Below are 19,021 nucleotides of genomic sequence, written 5' to 3' on the forward strand. Positions count from 1 at the left end.
TTGCCCTTTAATTGAAAATTGGGGGGTCTTTTGTCCAGAGTTGATCTCGGGAACTACAGATGATAGATGCATGAAATTTGGCGAAATTGTCGGTAACATTTTATAGTTTTGCTGGCATGAAAATTTTGGTAATTTCTTTGTCAGTTTTTGAGCTATTTGTCGCCAAAGTTAAGATTTTTTCGGGGCTGAAATTTTGTTGCTTTTTGTATTATAACCTTTAAACTAAAAATATTTTGTTAATACATATAGAACAAAAGTTGTTTAGAATAATGAGAGCTTTCATTTAAAATTAAGAAAAAAGGGCTGGCCCCTATAATTAGGGGTCAGCAGCTCATACACGTATTTTTCTGATAGCAAAAATCGTTATCATTTTATGAAAAAAAATTAATTCAGTTATTGTTAATATATTAAATAATGTCATTTGGTATCAAATTAAACAACTTCTGTGCTATATTTTTTTTCAAATTTCATAAAACAAATATGTGAGAATCGTACATGAACGAGTTAATATGTCTACATAGACACACAAGCGAACAAATGCCACATTAAGGCCCAGGCATTTACTGCATTACGTTGTGTTGCGTCTTAGATAAATTGTTGTGATTCAATTTCATTTTTTTCATCTATATCATTTATGAATTCAATGAACACACATTATTTAAACGTTCTATGTGCAACTATTTGTCGGGGCGCCCCTGTTTGTAACCCCCGCGCGCGCACCGAATGTAAACAGTAACGAACGGCATTGTAGAAAAGAGAGAGCCGTAATGCAGAAGAGAAGTTGTGTATTCTTTCGGTGTACACATGCATTTTCAATTTGCTGTGAGACATATGAACATGCACAGGGAACAATACTACATATTTGTTTAAGGAGGATATTTTTCTCGTGTGAATCGTTTACGAGGAAATTCTGACAGCCACACTTCTGTCGACGATCAGCCGTTGATAAGCTACGAGTAATAAAGGACAAAAGATGGACATTAAAGTGTGTGATTTATGTGGATGTTACTGAAGAAGGTGAGGCTTTTACTCCTTTTAAAGTTTCTTGTTAACTGGTTAAAATTTAGTATATAGTATAGATGTACATGTAAGTACGTGCACACTGTTAGATGTTTTTGTTATGGTGTGGGTGTTTGTTTACTAACGTGTAATTTTTACATGTTTCATGGATGTTTAGACTCGCTCGAGGTTCATGGGGGACTGGAAAGGGTAACTGAATTTATCTATTTAAAAAAATAAAAGTACTTGTACATGTAGGTTACAAGTTAGAACTATGCCTACCATTCTACCAGTTCACATAATTTTTCTTGCTTAGCAGTTATGATGTGTACTTAAATTGTCCTTGTTAATGTTTTAAATGTAATTTTTTATTCTCTTTTTTTAATCTGACTACTGGCAGTACTGGCGTTCGAGCAGTTCTCGCCGAGGACCATTTCTCGCTGGTGCACTGTTACATCATATTTTCGTATATAATTTTATGTGTTGATAAAATGACGTAACAATGCACTGGTGAGAAATGGTACTCTGCGAGAACTGATCGCACGCCAATATTGATTAATTACAGACAAAAACTGAAGGTTGCGAGTGTTATTTTTTATCGAACAACATTGTTTAAAATAATTCTTTATATATGTGACGATCAGACCGTTTTGAATACCAGTGCCATATAGCTCAGTTGGTAGAGCACCTGACTAGAGATTCAGGGGGCCCAGGTTCAAATCCCGGTTTGGTCCTTCATTATTTCTCCCATCCTGTTACAATATTGGTGTTGTGACCAACCCCTGGAACTAACAGGTTAACTCGATCCTGCAAGGGGTGATCTTCGAGGGTGAAGATCATTTAAGGGGGAGGAATGTGACGGTCAGACTGGTTTGAATACCGGTGCCAGATACATGTAGCTCAGTTGGTAGAGCACTTGACTAGAGATTCAGAGGGCCAGGTTCGAATCCCACTTTGTTCCGTCGTTATTTCTCCCATCTTTTACATATACATGTATATCAGATATATGACAGATGATTAAGGTCATCACATGTTTTGCAAGATGCAATAAGTGTTAAAAACCTTTACTTTACAACAGAATACATTTAAGTGAATATTTATGTTTCTTGTTATTATTTGGTGTGGTTTTCTTGAAAGTGTCGCATAAACATTTATTTACCCGCTCCTAAAACACAAACTTTCTTTTTATGGATTCAGCTTACCGCTGATTGGCTGCTGTTGCAGCAGACAAATAAGATATGCACGCACAAAACACAATGAACTTATCAGAGAATGAGTTGAGTTTATTTAAACTGTTGGAATTTGGGTATTTTTTTTTTAAATGTATACTTGTGACAAAACATATATGTGGTACATACAGCTGTAGCTTTATGAAGAAAATTTTGGTTAGACCATATAAACCTATCATGCAAGTAAATGTTATTTACAAAAAACTTGCAATTTATGGCGCACGAAATATATGCTAGTTTTATAAAGATTGACATACATGTAATGTACCACATTCTGTGAAAAATAATCTATTAAAAATTCTTCATTAAGTTTACTCATGAATACATGTTTTATGCTTATTACACGTAGTATTGTTTTTAAAACATGTAATTTATAAGAAAATAAACAAAAACCTTCGCTAAATTTATTTTCAAAAAAAAGAAACACAGGAGAATTGATAAAAAATGGTATACCAGAAGCTAATACCAGTACATGTACATGACGCTGTTCGGTGGGTAATATTCCTTTGTAATTTACGAATTGAAATATTGACTGTTGCACTACAAGTACGGTAATAAACTCTCTCTCTCTCAAACTCTCTCTCTTTCTCAATTCGATAAGTGTTTATACCTATGAAAAATTTCTAATATTATGACTTGATATGCAAATTTTTGATCTTGTACTGCCTAAATGTTATGTCATATGTATTGGGATATGTCATACTTATTACACTGCATGGTCAGTGTATTTTTTACAGAAATACTATGCATATGTTAATGTAAACTCAGCTATTACTAGTACATGTATGTAAACACAGCTAATTATTTTTTTTATTTATTTCAGCTCAAAACAGACTCTTGTTACCACATGGCTTTTACCGGTACCTGTTGATTCTTGTGGGTCAGCTCCTGAGATTAACCTGTCACCTCTATCCACATGCATATTCCTTGTGTTCTACAGACTATTTACCGGTAATTCAAATTAAATCCGATAATGCATGAACAATAATGGAACTTGAAGAAAGCATCATGCCATGTTGTGGTTTGTGTTTGATAAGAAATTATGAAAACAAAATTAAGGCTGTTTAAAGAAATTCATAATTGCTGTGAAAATTTGTTTTTCAATAAAAGTATACAATTATGATTCCTTTATTTTTTATTTCATAAAGATATTTAGATGTGTTTACATAATTGAACCCCCCCCCCCCTCCCCCTTCTATTTAATTGTCTGCATTAAGATTACATGTAGGATATGTAAATGTACAGTTGACTTTGAAATAACATCTGCTATGATAATTACTTTTGAAATGAACAAGAAACAACCTATTTCTACCTTTTTAAGGTATATATGCATAAAAAAGTAGAAAAACATGTCAAATTTGAACATTTTTCATTGAAATCAACTCTGTCTCCAGCTACCTGGGTGTGTTTGAATTTAATTCTAATTTAAGGCAGATGTCTAACTTGTAGGTTGTAACTTACTGTTTTAGCATGGTTAGAAGGAGACTAGAAATCGGAATAGATTAGATATTCACTAAATATGATTGTTAGCTTACTTTTTTCATGAAAACAAGAAATCACAAGCAGGACAGCTGTCTATTTGTTAATTAAAATGGTACAAATCATACAATAAACAAATAAAGATCAAATTTTAGAATCATTGATGATTGTTTTCAAATATGTGTGAGAAATGACTCAAGGAAATTGCCACACGTTTCATAAAATTAGGTAAAACATTTCAAACCATGACTTTTTATGAAAATCAAAAGATTGGGGGGGTGGGGGGTATACATGTAAGGGTATTTCTAAGTGATGTGAAGCTTTTATCATGATTATATCATGTAGGCATATGTTGTATTGAATAAGGTTTCTTTTTAAAGGTGGTTGAACAAAAGTTGACCTCTAAAAGGTCAGGTAAAGATGTTTTACTATGGAGAACCCTGTAAATCTGTGTTTACTAAAGGAAATTGGAAATGGTGGGTTCACTTAAATGGCCATATTTTTATTAAACCTCAATGGAATTGGCAATATGTGGTATTCTTTTTCTCAGAATTGCATTAGCTTTCTTATTCTAAGACAAACCTTCTTTTCATAAAAATGTTAGTGTACTAAGTTAAAGGTACAAGGAACAGTTTCAGATAAAGTACCGTCAATATTTTTGTAAAATTGAGAGTGACTGTACTTGAAGGTTTATCATTGTTGTGTAGATTCATGAAATGAATTTTAATGATTATCAATAGTTAGAGGGATGTCTCTTGTTTGAATTGGTAAGCAATATTAAGGCCCCTAATTTTAAGTACATGAGAAGCAGAAATAAATTGTGAAACTTGCGGCTATGACATATGTTGACTTTACAGTGAAATTGAAGGTTACAAACGGGAGGTTATATAACATGAAATGTAGGTGGATGGGATATTATATGCCTTTTTAGTATTTACTGGGTATGAGGACAATAGCAAGTTTATTGTCCCCCAAGACAGCAACTATTTAATGAGGCAAAGCCAAGGGAAATAGTTGCTGTGGAATGGGACAATAAACTTGCTATTGTCCGAATAGTCAGTTAATTGGTATTTCATTATACAGAAGAAAACTTTATTTGTCAGCGATGCAGAATTTCTTGATGATAAGCAAATTAGAGTTAAATCAAACTTTGTATTTAATGCGGCGATCTTATTAGGTCAGAGGTGTTCCGAGTTTAAGGTGATATGGGACACTTCCATGTTGTGACGTATTGTTTATCGAAATAAACAATAAAATAAAGTGTAATTATATAAGTACATGTAGTTTCTTTTCAAAAATGGTCACCTAACTCCTTAGCACAGTGGGTTAGAGGGTTTACTAGGAACCTGTAAGTCATGAGTTCGAATCCCGCTGGGGTTTTTACAATTTTTACCTTTTCAAATATTTTTAAAAGCTATTTTTTGGTTAAATATTGTAAAATTTGAAAATTCTAAACCGGTGAAAAGTTTTCAATTATATAGTACTTTAATCCACATTAATATCGACAGATGTCCCATACCACCTTAAAAAGGAGGGAAATCAAATTCTGCTGATGAATGGTTTTGATGACTATTCACCATGGGCAGATAGCATGGATACTATTTTAAATTAGATAAAAAGGCATGTTTATGCGGGCACCTTCTAGTGATCAATTTGTCCGTCTGTCCATCCGAGATGGCTTGACAGGAGCATAGCTTCTCTCCCCTTGGCCCAATCTGGCTCATACCTCATCCACAGGGTTCCTTTGGTTGAAGGATGTGCAGTGACCTTGAACCATGTTTTTAGGTATAAGGTTAAGGTCATAGCAGAATTATATATATAAAATCCTTGTCTGGGGCATATCTTTTTTCCCTTTGCTCCAATCTGGCTAATACTCACAGAGTGTCTCTATGGTTAAACGATGTGCAGTGACCTTGCATGAAATTTCTAGGTAACGGGTGAAGATCATATCGGATCATGCAAAAATCCTTTTTTGAGAGCATATATAATTTCTACTAACCCCTATTTGGCTCAGACTTCACATAAGCAGAGCTTTTGAGTAAAGGGTGAAAGGGTGTGTAGTGACCTTGAACCTATTTTCAGTGAAAAGAAACTGTGAAGGTCATACCAGAATTATATTTTTAAAAATCCTTGTCTTATATTGATTATATCTTCTCTCCCTTTGCTCCATTCAGCCTCATACTTCACCCACATGATGCCTTTGTTCAAAATATATGCAATGACCTCGAATGATATTTGTAGATGAAGAGTCAAGGTCATATCAGATCACACAAAAATCCATATTTTAAGAGCATAGATATACTCTCCTTTTAGCCCCTATTTGGCTAATATTTTACCTTTACAGAGTTTATTGGTTAATGGCGTGCAGTGACCTTGAACCAAGTCTGTCAATGTGAAGGTCATAGCAGATCTTTTTAAAATTAGTTTTAGATAGTAGATTATTTTCCAAATATGCTTAATCTTGGTCAGATTGAACAAAAATGCATGTATGTTAGGGGGAATGAAATTGAATTAAAAGTTCTATGCCAGCTGGAAAAATTTCAAGTTATTGGTCAAGGTCAAAGCAGAATTCTCTGAAATAACATAAGCGGGGCCCTTTGAAATGTTCACCATTTCAATGTTGTCTGGTTCATAGTAATTTAACATAGAAAATATTCACAGAAGTACAGTAAAGTAAACTTTACATCGATACGTTTCTGACAATTAATGACACATCGAGCACACAGTACGAAAGGTCAACCTTTTGAAAAGCAGTGAAGAGGAAAAGTTGCTCAGAATTATGTTTTAAACAAAATTGATTTTTTACATAAATTTTAATTTTGCATTCTGGGTTAAGAAAAAAGATGTTAGTTCAAGGTAAAGTAAACTTGTACCTAAGGTGGCAGGGGATAGTTTTTCTGGTCGAGGAAATGTGAGGCAGATAGTGCTCATATATGAGATTTAATTTTTCAGTGGATTTTTAAATTTGCTAAAATTGGTTTGCATGCAGGGGACACATGGTCCCAACTCTTGAGAATTTTTAAACATTTCAGAATAAAACAAGTACAACTTACATATAGCACTATAAAGAACAGCCAGGGACGGTCTCAAAATTTTCTGAAAAATCGCCCTTTTTTCACATTTTCACGGGCCCAACACCACGCTCCAGTCCCGAGCAACTGCCATAAACTACCATAGGATTGGTAGCTTAATGTATACCCATGCAAATAATCACCAATTGATAGGGGGTCAATCACCTTCTTTTCGAGTGACATTTCGTGTTCTGAACCCACCCTACTTTTCAAGCACAAAACCGAAAGTGAAAATTTTGGCCACAGTTTCGCATTTTCATTCCATATCTGATGAAAAGTGCTACCAGCATTAAAGTGTCATATATCAATGAAATTGACATGAGCTCCTCTATCCACAAAATGAATGCAATAAATATTCTAGCAATTTATACCCCTCAAATAACCAGCCAAACCCCAGGTTCTCCCTTTATTTCAAAATTTTGACCGGATCTTTCCTTCGAAACTATCCCCTGCCACCTAAAATGAAGTCAAATTTGTTAAGTCGTACTTAAACACAATTTCTTTTTGGTTAAGTCGTTCTTGAAATGGTTAAGGGTTTTTGGTTAAGTCGTACTTAAAAACATTCGGATCATGTTAAGTTGTACCAAGAATCATTCGATTTTTTTTTTATCTTTTTGTACTTAGGTTTCTTTGTTACTAGATTAAGAACTCTGCTTCTTAGACGTACTTCTACCGTTGCTTTCGACATTAGCGGAAAACCCACTCGTTGCTTTGCAACGAGCTTTGCTCTAGTTTATTATTATTTTTTTCCCAGTTTTTGTCCACAAGATTTCTCAGAGATGGCTCAATAGATTTACTTGAAGTTTTCAAGATTGATAGAAAATGATCATATCTCCAGGCTTTTTTTCATTTTTTCAAAATTCACTTCCTGTCGTCCGTTTCCTGTCCCGTGACGAAAAGCTTGTCACCTCGAGATCTCAAATATGGAAAAGACTTGAACATCCAAACTCTTTTGGGATGATAGAACTATAGTTGTAGATGTGTTTAAACATTTTTGTTTTGTTCGTCGTAACTTCCGGTCGTCACCGGAAGCTCTTCAAATTTTTTTGTTTTTACGGATTTAATTTATTTTCCATAGAATAAAGATATTAGTATAGATCCTTACATATGCCATCTATACAATGTTGAATAAACAAAAAAATTCTACTTCCGGTGAGATATCTCGATTATCTCAGGAAGCTTTTTTATAACATATTTTGTACCCGCATGTTCTCAGGTACTGTGCGTTACCAAGACACGAAACTTTCACGAATCATAGACATTTGATTGAAGATGTGTTTAAACAGTTTCATTTTGTCTTCCGTCACTTCTGGTCCACAGCGGAAGAGTTCAAACAAATCAAACTGTTTATCCGTTAAACTGTTTTAATTTGATAGTTTTAGCTACTTCGATGAATAATAATGTAAAAGACGAAAGTAACAAGATATAAAAAATTTAAATTTTATTAAGCACTTCCGTTTGTCCGTTTCCTGTCCCGAGACAAAAAACCTTATATCGACGAGATCTCAAAAACGGTAACGACTTCAACAACCAAACTTTGTAGGATTATAAACCTGGGTATGGACGCGTGTTAACACTATTTTATTTCATCCGGCGTAACTTCCGGTCGTCACAGGAAGTACACCCAATTTTGATATTTTTAAAAATATTTTGGTTATTTAGCGTATAAGTAACATTTTAGCTATAGAAATACAAAAAGTCATCTACACATGGTATAAAAATGTTCTACTTCCGGTGAGACATCTCATATATCTCAGATAGCCTTCTTTTTTAAAAACAAAGAATAAATAAGATCTCAGAAACTAAGATAGATCAAGACACAAAACTTATATATATTATATTCATTTTCTGTTTACAAGATAACTGGATTTCTTGTGCAGATTAATACATGAGGAACGGAAGACCTTTTTGTTGCTATAGCAACAAGAGTCTAGTTATTAAGGTCTTCCGTTTCCAACGGAAGACCTTATAGTGATTGTAATGTTTCTTATTATTATTTTTTTTTTTCCTTTTTTTGTCCACAAGATTTCTCAGAGATGGCGGGATGGATTTTCTTGAAATTTTCAGGACTGATAGAAAATGATAATATCTCTAGGCGTTTTTTTCATTTTTTCAAAATTCACTTCCTGTCGTCCATTTCCTGTCCCGCGACAAAAACCTATGGACAATGAGATCTCAGAAACGATCAAGACTTGAACATCCAAACTTTGAGGGATGATAGACCTATAGTTGTAGATGTGTTTAAACTATTTTGTTTTGTTCGTCGTAACTTCCGGTCGTCACCGGAAGCACTTCAAAAATAACTATTTTTTCGCATAAAATTTATTTTCGATAAAATAAATATATAAGTATAAATCTATGCATAGGTTATCTATGCGATGTTAACTCAACAAAAAATTTCGACTTCCGGTGAGATATCTCAAATATCTCAGGAAGCTTTTTTGAAACACATTTTGTACAAACGAGATCTCAGAAACTATAAGCGATCAAAGCACAAAACTTTCATGGATGATAGACATTTGATTGAAGATGTGTTTAACCGGTTTCGTTTTGTCTTCCGTCACTTCCGGTCCACACAGGAAGAGTTCAAACAAATCGAGCTGTTTATCAGTTTAACTTATTTCCATTGATATTTGTAGTGTGCTGGATGAGAAATGAAGTACAAAGGGCAAGTTTACAAGATATATTAAATACAATTTAGATTGAGCACTTCCGTTTGTCAGTTCCCTGTCCCGCGTTGAAAAAGATTGTATCAACGAGATCTCAAAAACGGTAAAGACTTGAACATCCAAACTTTGTGGGATGATAGACCAATAGCTGTAGATGTGTTTACACTATTTTGTTTTGTTGGTCGTAACTTCCGGTCGTCACCGGAAGGACTTCAAAAATAACTACTTTTTCGCATAAAATTCTTTTTCCATAAAATAAATATATAAGTATAAATCTATGCATAGATTGTCTATGCGATGTTAACTCAACAAAAAAATTCGACTTCCGGTGAGATATCTCAAATATCTCAGGAAGCTTTTTTGAAACACATTTTGTACAAACGAGATCTCAGAAACTATGAGCGATCAAAGCACAAAACTTTCATGGATGATAGACATTTGATTGAAGATGTGTTTAACCGGTTTCGTTTTGTCTTCCGTCACTTCCGGTCCACACAGGAAGAGTTCAAACAAATCGAGCTGTTTATCAGTTTAACTTATTTCCATTGATATTTGTAGTGTGCTGGATGAGAAATGAAGTACAAAGGGCAAGTTTACAAGATATATTAAATGCAATTTAGATTGAGCACTTCCGTTTGTCCGTTTCCTGTCCCGCGTTGAAAAAGCTTGTATCAACGAGATCTCAAAAACGGTAAAGACTTGAACATCCAAACTTTGTGGGATGATAGACCCATAGCTGTAGATGTGTTCACACTATTTTGTTTTGTTGGTCGTAACTTCCGGTCGTCACCGGAAGCACTTCAAAAATAACTACTTTTTCGCCTAAAATTCTTTTTCCATAAAATAAATATATAAGTATAAATCTATGCATAGATTGTCTATGCGATGTTAACTCAACAAAAAAATTCGACTTCCGGTGAGATATCTCAAATATCTCAGGTAGCTTTTTTGAAACACATTTTGTACAAACGAGATCTCAGAAACTATAAGCGATCAAAGCACAAAACTTTCATGGATGATAGACATTTGATTGAAGATGTGTTTAACCGGTTTCGTTTTGTCTTCCGTCATTTCTGGTCCACACAGGAAGAGTTCAAACAAATCGAGCTGTTTATCAGTTTAACTGTTTTCCTTTGATATTTGTAGTGAAGTCGATGAACAATTAAGTAGAAAGGGCAAGTATACAAGAAATAATGAATACAATTTACATTGAACACTTCCGTTTGCCCGTTTCCTGTCCCGAGACCAAAAACCTTGATTCCTGGAGATCTCAAAAACGGTAACGACTTGAACGATCAAACTTTGTGGGATGATAGACCTATGTATATACATGTGTTTACACTATTTTGTTTCGTTCGGCGTAGCTTCCGGTCGTTTCCGGAAGCACTTCAAAAATTTGTTTTATTCATTTTACATAAAATGAAAATATCAGTATACAATCTTACATATGTCATCTATATAATTTTAAATTGGCAAATAAATTTTACTTCCGGTGAGATATCTCAAATATCTCTATGTAGCTTTTCTTTTTACAAATTTGATGTCCGCAATATTTTCGTCATTGTAAGTGATTGAGACACGAATCTTTCATAGATTGTTTGATAGAATTTTGATTGGGGATGTGTTTAACGGGTTTAATTTTGTCAACTGTCACTTCTGGTTCTTACCGGAAGGGTTCAAACAAATCCTGTTTTTAACAAGTTTAGCTGACTTTCTTGGAATTTCATCGAGCCTGATAAACAGTGATGTACAATAAGCAAATGTACGAGAAATACCAGCTTTTGTTTTTATTAATCACTTTCGTTCTTCCGTTTCGGTCCCGAGACAAAAAATATTGTTTCAAAGAGATCTTAGATTTGGCAGAGTCGTGAACAACCAAACTTTGAGGAAAGATTGACTTATGATTGTACAAATGGTTAACATTTTTGTTTAGATCGGCGCTACTTCCGGTCGTCACAGAAAGTACTTAAAAATTGATTTCTATTTCATTCTCGTTGTTTTACATGTAAGTAACGTCTGGATATATCATTCACAATAATTATCATATCAACTTTTTTTTTGCATGTAAGAGAAGCAATGTCTTACAGTTAAATTGATACATGTATATCAAAACGGAAGACCTTTTTGTTGCTTTTGCAACAAGTGTCTAGTTATTCTTATTATTATTCTTATTTTTTTCCCCGATTTTCTCAGAGATGACTGGATATATTTCATTGAAATTTTCAGGAATAATAGGAAATGATAAACGCTAGGGACGTTTTTTTCATTTTTTCAAAAATATTTTCCGGTCATCCGTTTCCTGTTTCACAACAAAAAAGGTTGTCACCTCGAGATCTCAAGAATGGTAAAAACTCGAACAACGAAACTTTGTACGATAATAGACCTGTGTATGTAGATGTGTTTAAACTATTTTGTTTTGTTCGTCGTTACTTCCGGTCGTCACCGGAAGCACTTCAAAAATAGTCATTTTACGTAATAAATTCATTTTCCACAAATTAAATATATAAGTATAAATCTACACATAAGTTATCTATGCAATTTTAAATCAACAAACAAATTCTACTTTCGGTGAGATATCTCAATCATCTCAGGTAGCTGTTTTAAAACACATTTTGTTCCCGCGAGATCTCAGAAACTATAAGTGATCAAGGCCCGAAACTTTCATAGATGATAGACATTTGATTAAAGATGTGTTTAACCGGTTTCATTTTGTCTTCCGTCACTTCCGGTCCTCACAGGAAGAGTTCAGACAAATCGAGCTGTTTATCAGTTAAACTTTTTGTCTTTGATATCTGTGGTGTGCTCAATAAACAATAAAATGCAAAGGGCAAGTATACAAAAAATAACTAATAAAATTTACATTAAGCACTTCCGTTTGTCCGTTTCCTGTCCAGAGACAAAAAACCTTATTTCAATGAGATCTCAAAAACGGTGACAACTTGAACAATAAAACTTTGTGGGATGATAGACCTAAGTATGTACATGTGTTTACAGTTTTCTGTTTTGTTCGGCGTAACTTCCGGTCGTCACCGGAAGCTCTTCAAAAATAACTATTTTTATGCATTAAATTCTTTTGCCATAGAATAGATATATAAGTATAAATCTATACATACGTTATCAATGCAATGTTATATCAACAAAAAAATTCTACTTCCGGTGAGATATCTCAAATATCTCAGGTAGCTTTTTTGAAACTCATTTTGTACAAACAAGTTCTCAGAATCTATAAGTGATCAAAGTGCAAAACGTTCATGAATGATAGACATTATATTGAAGATATGTTTAACCGGTTTCATTTTGTCTTCCGTCACTTCCGGTCCACACAAGAGGAGTTCAAACAAATCGAACTTTTTATCAGTTTCACTGTTTTTCATTGATATTTGTAGTGACTTCGATGAACAATAATGTACAAAAGACAAGTATACAAGAAATATTTAATACAATTTACATTGAACGCTTCCGTTTGTCCGTTTCCTCTTCCGAGACAAAAAACCTTATTTCAACGAGATCTCATAAATGATGTCGACCTAAACAATCAAACTTTGTGGGATGATAGACCTATATATGTACATTTTTTTAAACTATTTTATTTTGTTCGGCGTAACTTCCGGTTGTCACCGGAAGCACTACAAATAATATGTTTGTTCTTTATTTATTTCTTTTACATGGAATAAATATATCAGTATACAATCTTAGATGTGTCATCTTTATAATGTTAAATTTTCAAATAACTGTTTCTTCCGGTGATATATCTCAAATATCTCTGTGTAGCTTTCCCTTTTACAAATTTGATGCCCGCAAGATTTTTGTCACTGTAAGTGAATGAAACACAAAGCTTTAATGAATGATAGACATTTGATTGATGATATGTTTAGCGGGTTTTATTTTTGTCAACTGCCACTTCCGGTTTTCACCGGAAGGATTCAAATAAATCATATTTTTAACAACCAAACTTTATAACCTGTTTTGTTTAGTTCGGCATTACTTCCGGTCGTCACAGAGAGTACTTCAAAAATTGATTTCTTTTTCAATCTCGTTGTTTTACATGGAAGTAACATCTGGATATATCATTTACAATACTTATCATATTAACTATTTTCTCTATGTAAGAGAAGCAATGTCTACGGTTAAATTGATTCATGTATATCAAAACGGAAGACCTTTTTGTTGCTTTTGCAACAAGAGTCTTATGAATTTCTTAGAGATGTATAGATGAATTCTTATAAAATTTTCAGGAATGACTAAAAATATAAACATCTAGAGGCTTTTTGAAATAGATTTTCTAAATTCACTTCCGTTCGTCCGTTTCCTGTCCCGCAACAAAAAGCTTGTCACATCGAGATGTCAGAAACGATAAAGACTTGAACATCCAAACTTTGAGGGATGATAGACCTATAGCTGTAGATGTGTTTTAACATTTTTGTTTTGTTCGGCGTAACTTCCGGTCGTTACCGGAAGCACTTCAATTTTTTTTGTTTTTACGTATTTAATTTTTTTCCGTAAAATAAAGATATTAGTATAGATCCTTACATATGTCATCTATGCGTTGTTAAATCAACAAAAAAATTCTACTTCCGGTGAGATATCTCAAATATCTCAGGTAGTTTTTTAAAACACATTTTGTACCCACGAAATCTCAGAACCTATAAGTGATCAAAGCACAAAACTTTCATGGATGATAGACATTTGATTGAAGATGTGTTTAACCGGTTTCGTTTTGTCTTCCGTCACTTCCGGTCCACACAGGAAGAGTTCGAACAAATCAAACTGTTTATCAGTTTAACTTTTTTCCATTGATATTTGTAGTGTTCTGGATGAGAAACGAAGTACAAAAGGCAAGTATACAAGATATATTAAATACAATTAAGATTGAGCACTTCCGTTTGTCCGTTTCCTGTCCCGCGTTGAAAAAGCTTGTATCAACGAGATCTCAGAAACGGTAAAGACTTGAACATCCAAACTTTGTGGGATGATAAACATATAGCTGTAGATGTGTTCACACTATTTTGTTTTGTTCGTCGTAACTTCCGGTCGTCACCGGAAGTACTTCAAAAATAACTACTTTTTCGCATAAAATTCCTTTTTAATAGAATAAATTTATAAGTATAAATCTATGCATAGGTTGTCTATGCGATGTTAACTTAACAAAAAAATTCTACTTCCGGTGAGATATCTGAAATATCTCAGGAAGCTTTTTTAAAACACATTTTATACAAACGAGTTCTCAGAAACTATAAGTGATCAAAGCACAAAACGTTCATGGATGATAGACATTTTATTGAAGATATGTTTAACCGGTTTCATTTCCTTCCGTCACTTCCGGTCCACACAAAAAGAGTTCAATCAAATCGAACTTTTTATCAGTTTAACTGTTTTCCGTTGATATTTGTAATGAACTCGATGAATAATAATGTACAAAAGGCAAGTATACAAGAAATCTTTAATACTATTTACATCGAGAACTTCCGTTTGTCCGTTTCCTGTCCCGATACAACAAACCTTATTTCGACGAGATCTCATAAACGGTGTCGACTTGAACAATTAAACTTTGTGGGATGATAGACCTTTATACGTACATGTTTTTAAAATATTTTATTTTTTTCGGCGTAACTTCCGGTCGTCACCGGAAGCACTACAAAAATTATGTTTTTTCTTTATGTATTTCTTTTACATGGAATGAATATATCAGTATACAATCTTAGATGTGTCATCTTTATAATGTTAGATTTTTAAATAACTGTTACTTCCGGTGAGATATCTCAAATATCTCTATGTAGCTTTCCTTTTTACAAATTTGATGCCTGCAAGATTTTTGTCACTGTAAGTGATTGAGACACAAAGCTTTCATGAATGATAGACATTTGATTGATGATATGTTTAGCGGGTTTTATTCTGTCAACTGTCACTTCCGGTTTTCACCGGAAGGATTCAAATACATCATATTTTTAACAAGTTTAACTGAATTTCTTGGGTGTTTCATCTAGCTTGATAAACGTTTAGTGATGTACGCTAAGCAAATGTACGAAAAATACCAGCTTGTTTTATTAATCACTTCCGTTCGTCCGTTTCCAAAACTATTGTTTCAAAGTGATTTCAGACTTGGCAGAAATGTGAACAACCAAACTTTGAAGAAAGATTGACATTTGATTGTACAAATGTTTAACCTGTTTTGTTAAGTTCGGCTTTACTTCCGGTCGTCACAGAGATTTCTTTTTCAATCTCGTTGTTTTACATGGAAGTAACGTCTGCATATATCATTCACAATAATTATCATATCAACTATTTTCTCTATGTAAAAGAAGCAATGTCTACGGTTAAATTGATTCGTTTATATCAAAACGGAAGACCTTTTTGTTGCTTTTGCAACAAAAGTCTAGTTATTCTTATTTTTTTCCACGTTTTTCTCAGAGATGACTGGATAGATTTTCTTGAAATTTTCAGGAATAATAGATAATGATAAAGTTTAGGAAGGATTTTTTTATTTTTTCAAAATTCATTTCCGGTCGTCCGTTTCCTGTCACGCGACGAAAAAGCTTGTCACCTCGAGATCTCAAAAACAGAAAAGACTTGAACAACCAAACTTTGTGGGATGATAGACCTGTATATGTAGATGTGTTTAAATTATTTTGTTTTGTTCGTCGTAACTTCCGGTCGTCACCGGAAGCTCTTCAAAAATAGTAAGTTTACGCATTTAATTCATTTTTCATAAATTAGATATATAAGTATAAATCTATACATAGGTTATTTATGCGATGTTAAATCAACAAAAAAATTCTACTTCCGGTGAGATATCTCAATTATCTCAGGTAACTTTTTTAAAACACATTTTGTACCCGCGAGATCTCAGAAACTATAAGCGATCAAGACATGAAACTTTCATGGATGATAGACATTTGATTAAAGATGTGTTTAAACAGTTTCATTTTGTCGTCCGTCACTTCCGGTCCACACAAGAAGAGTTTAAACAAATCGAGCTTTTTATCAGTTCAACTTTTTGTCTTTGATATCTGTAGTTTGCTCGATGACCAATAAAACACAAAGGGCAAGTTTACAAAAAAAATTAATAAAATTTACATTAAGCACTTCCGTCTGTCCGTTTCCTGTCCCGAGACAAAAAACCTTATGTCGATGAGATATCAAAAACGGTGACGACTTAAACAATAAAACTTTGTGGGATGATAGACCTATATATGTACATGTGTTTACACTATTTTGTTTTATTCGGCGTATCTTCCGGTCATCACTGGAAGCACTTCAAAAATAACTACTTTTACGCATTAATTTTTTTTGCCATATAATAGACATATAAGTATAAATCTATACATAGGTTATCAATGCAATGTTACATCAACAAAAAAATTCTACTTCCGGTGAGATATCTCAAATATCTCAGGTAGCTTTTTTGAAACACATTTTGTACAAACGAGTTCTCAGAAACTATAAGTGATCAAAGCAAAAAAACGTTCATGGATGATAGACATTTAATTGAAGATATGTTTAACCGGTTTCATTTTGTTGTCCGTCACTTCCGGTCCACACAAGAAGAGTTCAAACATATTGAGCTTTTTATCAGTTTAACTGTTTTTCTTTGGTATTTGTAGTGAGCTCGATGAACAATAATGTACAAAAGGCAAGTATAGAAGAAATATTTAATAGAAATTACATAGAGCTCTTCCGTTTGTCCGTTTCCTGTCCCGAGACATAAAACCTTTTTTCGACGAGATCTCATAAACGGTGTCGACTTGAACAATCAAACTTTGTTGGATGATAGACATATATGTACATGTTTTTAAAATATTTTATTTTGTTCGGCGTAACTTCCGGTCGTCACCGGAAGCACTACAACAATTACGTTTTTCTTTATTTATTTCTTTTAGATGGAATGAATATATCAGTATACAATCTTAGATGTGTCATCTTTATAATGTTAAATTTTCAAATAACTGTTACTTCCGGTGAGATATCTCAACTATCTGTATGTAGCTTTCCTTTTTACAAATTTGATGCCCGCAAGATTTTTGACACTGTAAGTGATTGAGACACAAAGCTTTCATGAATGATATACATTTGACTGATGATATGTTTAGCGGGTTTTATTTTGTCAACTGTCACTTCCGGTTTTCACCGGAAGGATTCAAATAAATCATATTTTTAACAAGTTTAACTGAATTTCTTAGGTGTTTCATGTAGCCTGATAAACAGTGTTGTACGCTAAGCAAATGTACGAAAAATACCAGCTTTTTTTTATTACTCACTTCCGTTCGTCCGTTTCCCGTCTCCAGACAAAATCTATTGTTTCAAAGAGATTTCAGACTTGGCAGAAATGTTAACAACCAAACTTTGAGGAAAGATTGACTTATGATTGTACAAATTTTTGTTTAGTTCGGCATTACTTCCGGTCGTCACAGAGAGTACTTCAAAAATTGATTTCTTTTTCATTCTCGTTGTTTTACATGGAAGTAACGTCTGGATATATCATTCACAATAATTATCATATCAACTATATTCTCTATGTGAGAGAAGCAATGTCTACGGTTAAATTGATTCATGTATATCAAAACGGAAGACCTTTTTGTTGCTTTTGCAACAAGAGTCCAGTTATTATTATTATTTTTTTTTGTCCGTTTTTTGTCCACAAGATTTCTCAGAGATGGCTGGATAGATTTTCTTGAAATTTTCAGGACTGATAGAAAATGATAATATCTCTAGGCGTTTTTTTCATTTTGTCAAAATTCACTTCCTGTCGTCAATTTCCTGTCCCGCGACAAAAAGCTATGGACAATGAGATCTCAGAAACGATAAAGACTTGAACCTCCAAACTTTGAGGGATGATAGATCTATAGTTGTAGATGTGTTTAAACATTTTTGTTTTGTTCGTCGTAACTTCCGGTCGTCACCGGAAGCTCTTCAAAAATTATGCTTTTACGCATTTAATGCATTTCTCGGAGAATTGAAGTATAAGTATACATGCTTACATATGTCATCTATCCAATGATTAATAAACATAAAAATTCTACTTCCGGTGAGATATCTCAAATATCTCATGAAGCCTTTTTTAGAATAAATGTTTGAACCCCGAGATCTCAGAAACTGTAAGTGATCAAGACACGAAACTTACAGGGATGATAGATATTTGATAGAAGATGTGTTTAACCGTTTTTATTTTGTCGACCGTCACTTCCGGTCCACACAGGAAGAGTTCAAACAAATCAAGTTTTTTAAAAGTTTAACCCGATTTCTCAGAGATGCATGGATGGATTTTCTTGAAATTTTTAGGACTGATAGGGAACGATAAAATCTAGAGGAGTTTTTTTTCATTTTTTCAAAATTCACTTCCTGTCGTCCTTTTCCTGTCCCGCGACAAAAAGCTATGGACAATGAGATCTCAGAAACGATAAAAACTTGAACATCCAAACTTTGAGGGATGATAAATCTATTGTTGTAGATGTGTTTAAACTATTTTGTTGTGTTCGTCGTAACTTCCGGTCGTCACCGGAAGCACTTCAAAAATTATGTTTTTACACATTTTATTTCTTTAACACAAAATTAAAATATAAGTATAAGCGCTTTCATA

The 19,021-nt window shown here is 33.5% G+C and overlaps 1 long non-coding RNA gene across 1 annotated transcript; it reads left to right on the forward strand.

The window, feature by feature from the left end:
* Nucleotides 1-315: 315 nt before the first annotated feature.
* Nucleotides 316-3,351, forward strand: LOC128169882 (uncharacterized). Its single transcript, XR_008241619.1, has 2 exons — nucleotides 316-1,017; nucleotides 3,052-3,351. It is a non-coding gene; the product is annotated as an uncharacterized LOC128169882 (long non-coding RNA).
* Nucleotides 3,352-19,021: the final 15,670 nt, after the last annotated feature.

This window comes from Crassostrea angulata, unplaced genomic scaffold, assembly GCF_025612915.1.
Source record: "Crassostrea angulata isolate pt1a10 unplaced genomic scaffold, ASM2561291v2 HiC_scaffold_246, whole genome shotgun sequence".
NCBI classification, from domain to species: domain Eukaryota; kingdom Metazoa; phylum Mollusca; class Bivalvia; order Ostreida; family Ostreidae; genus Magallana; species Magallana angulata.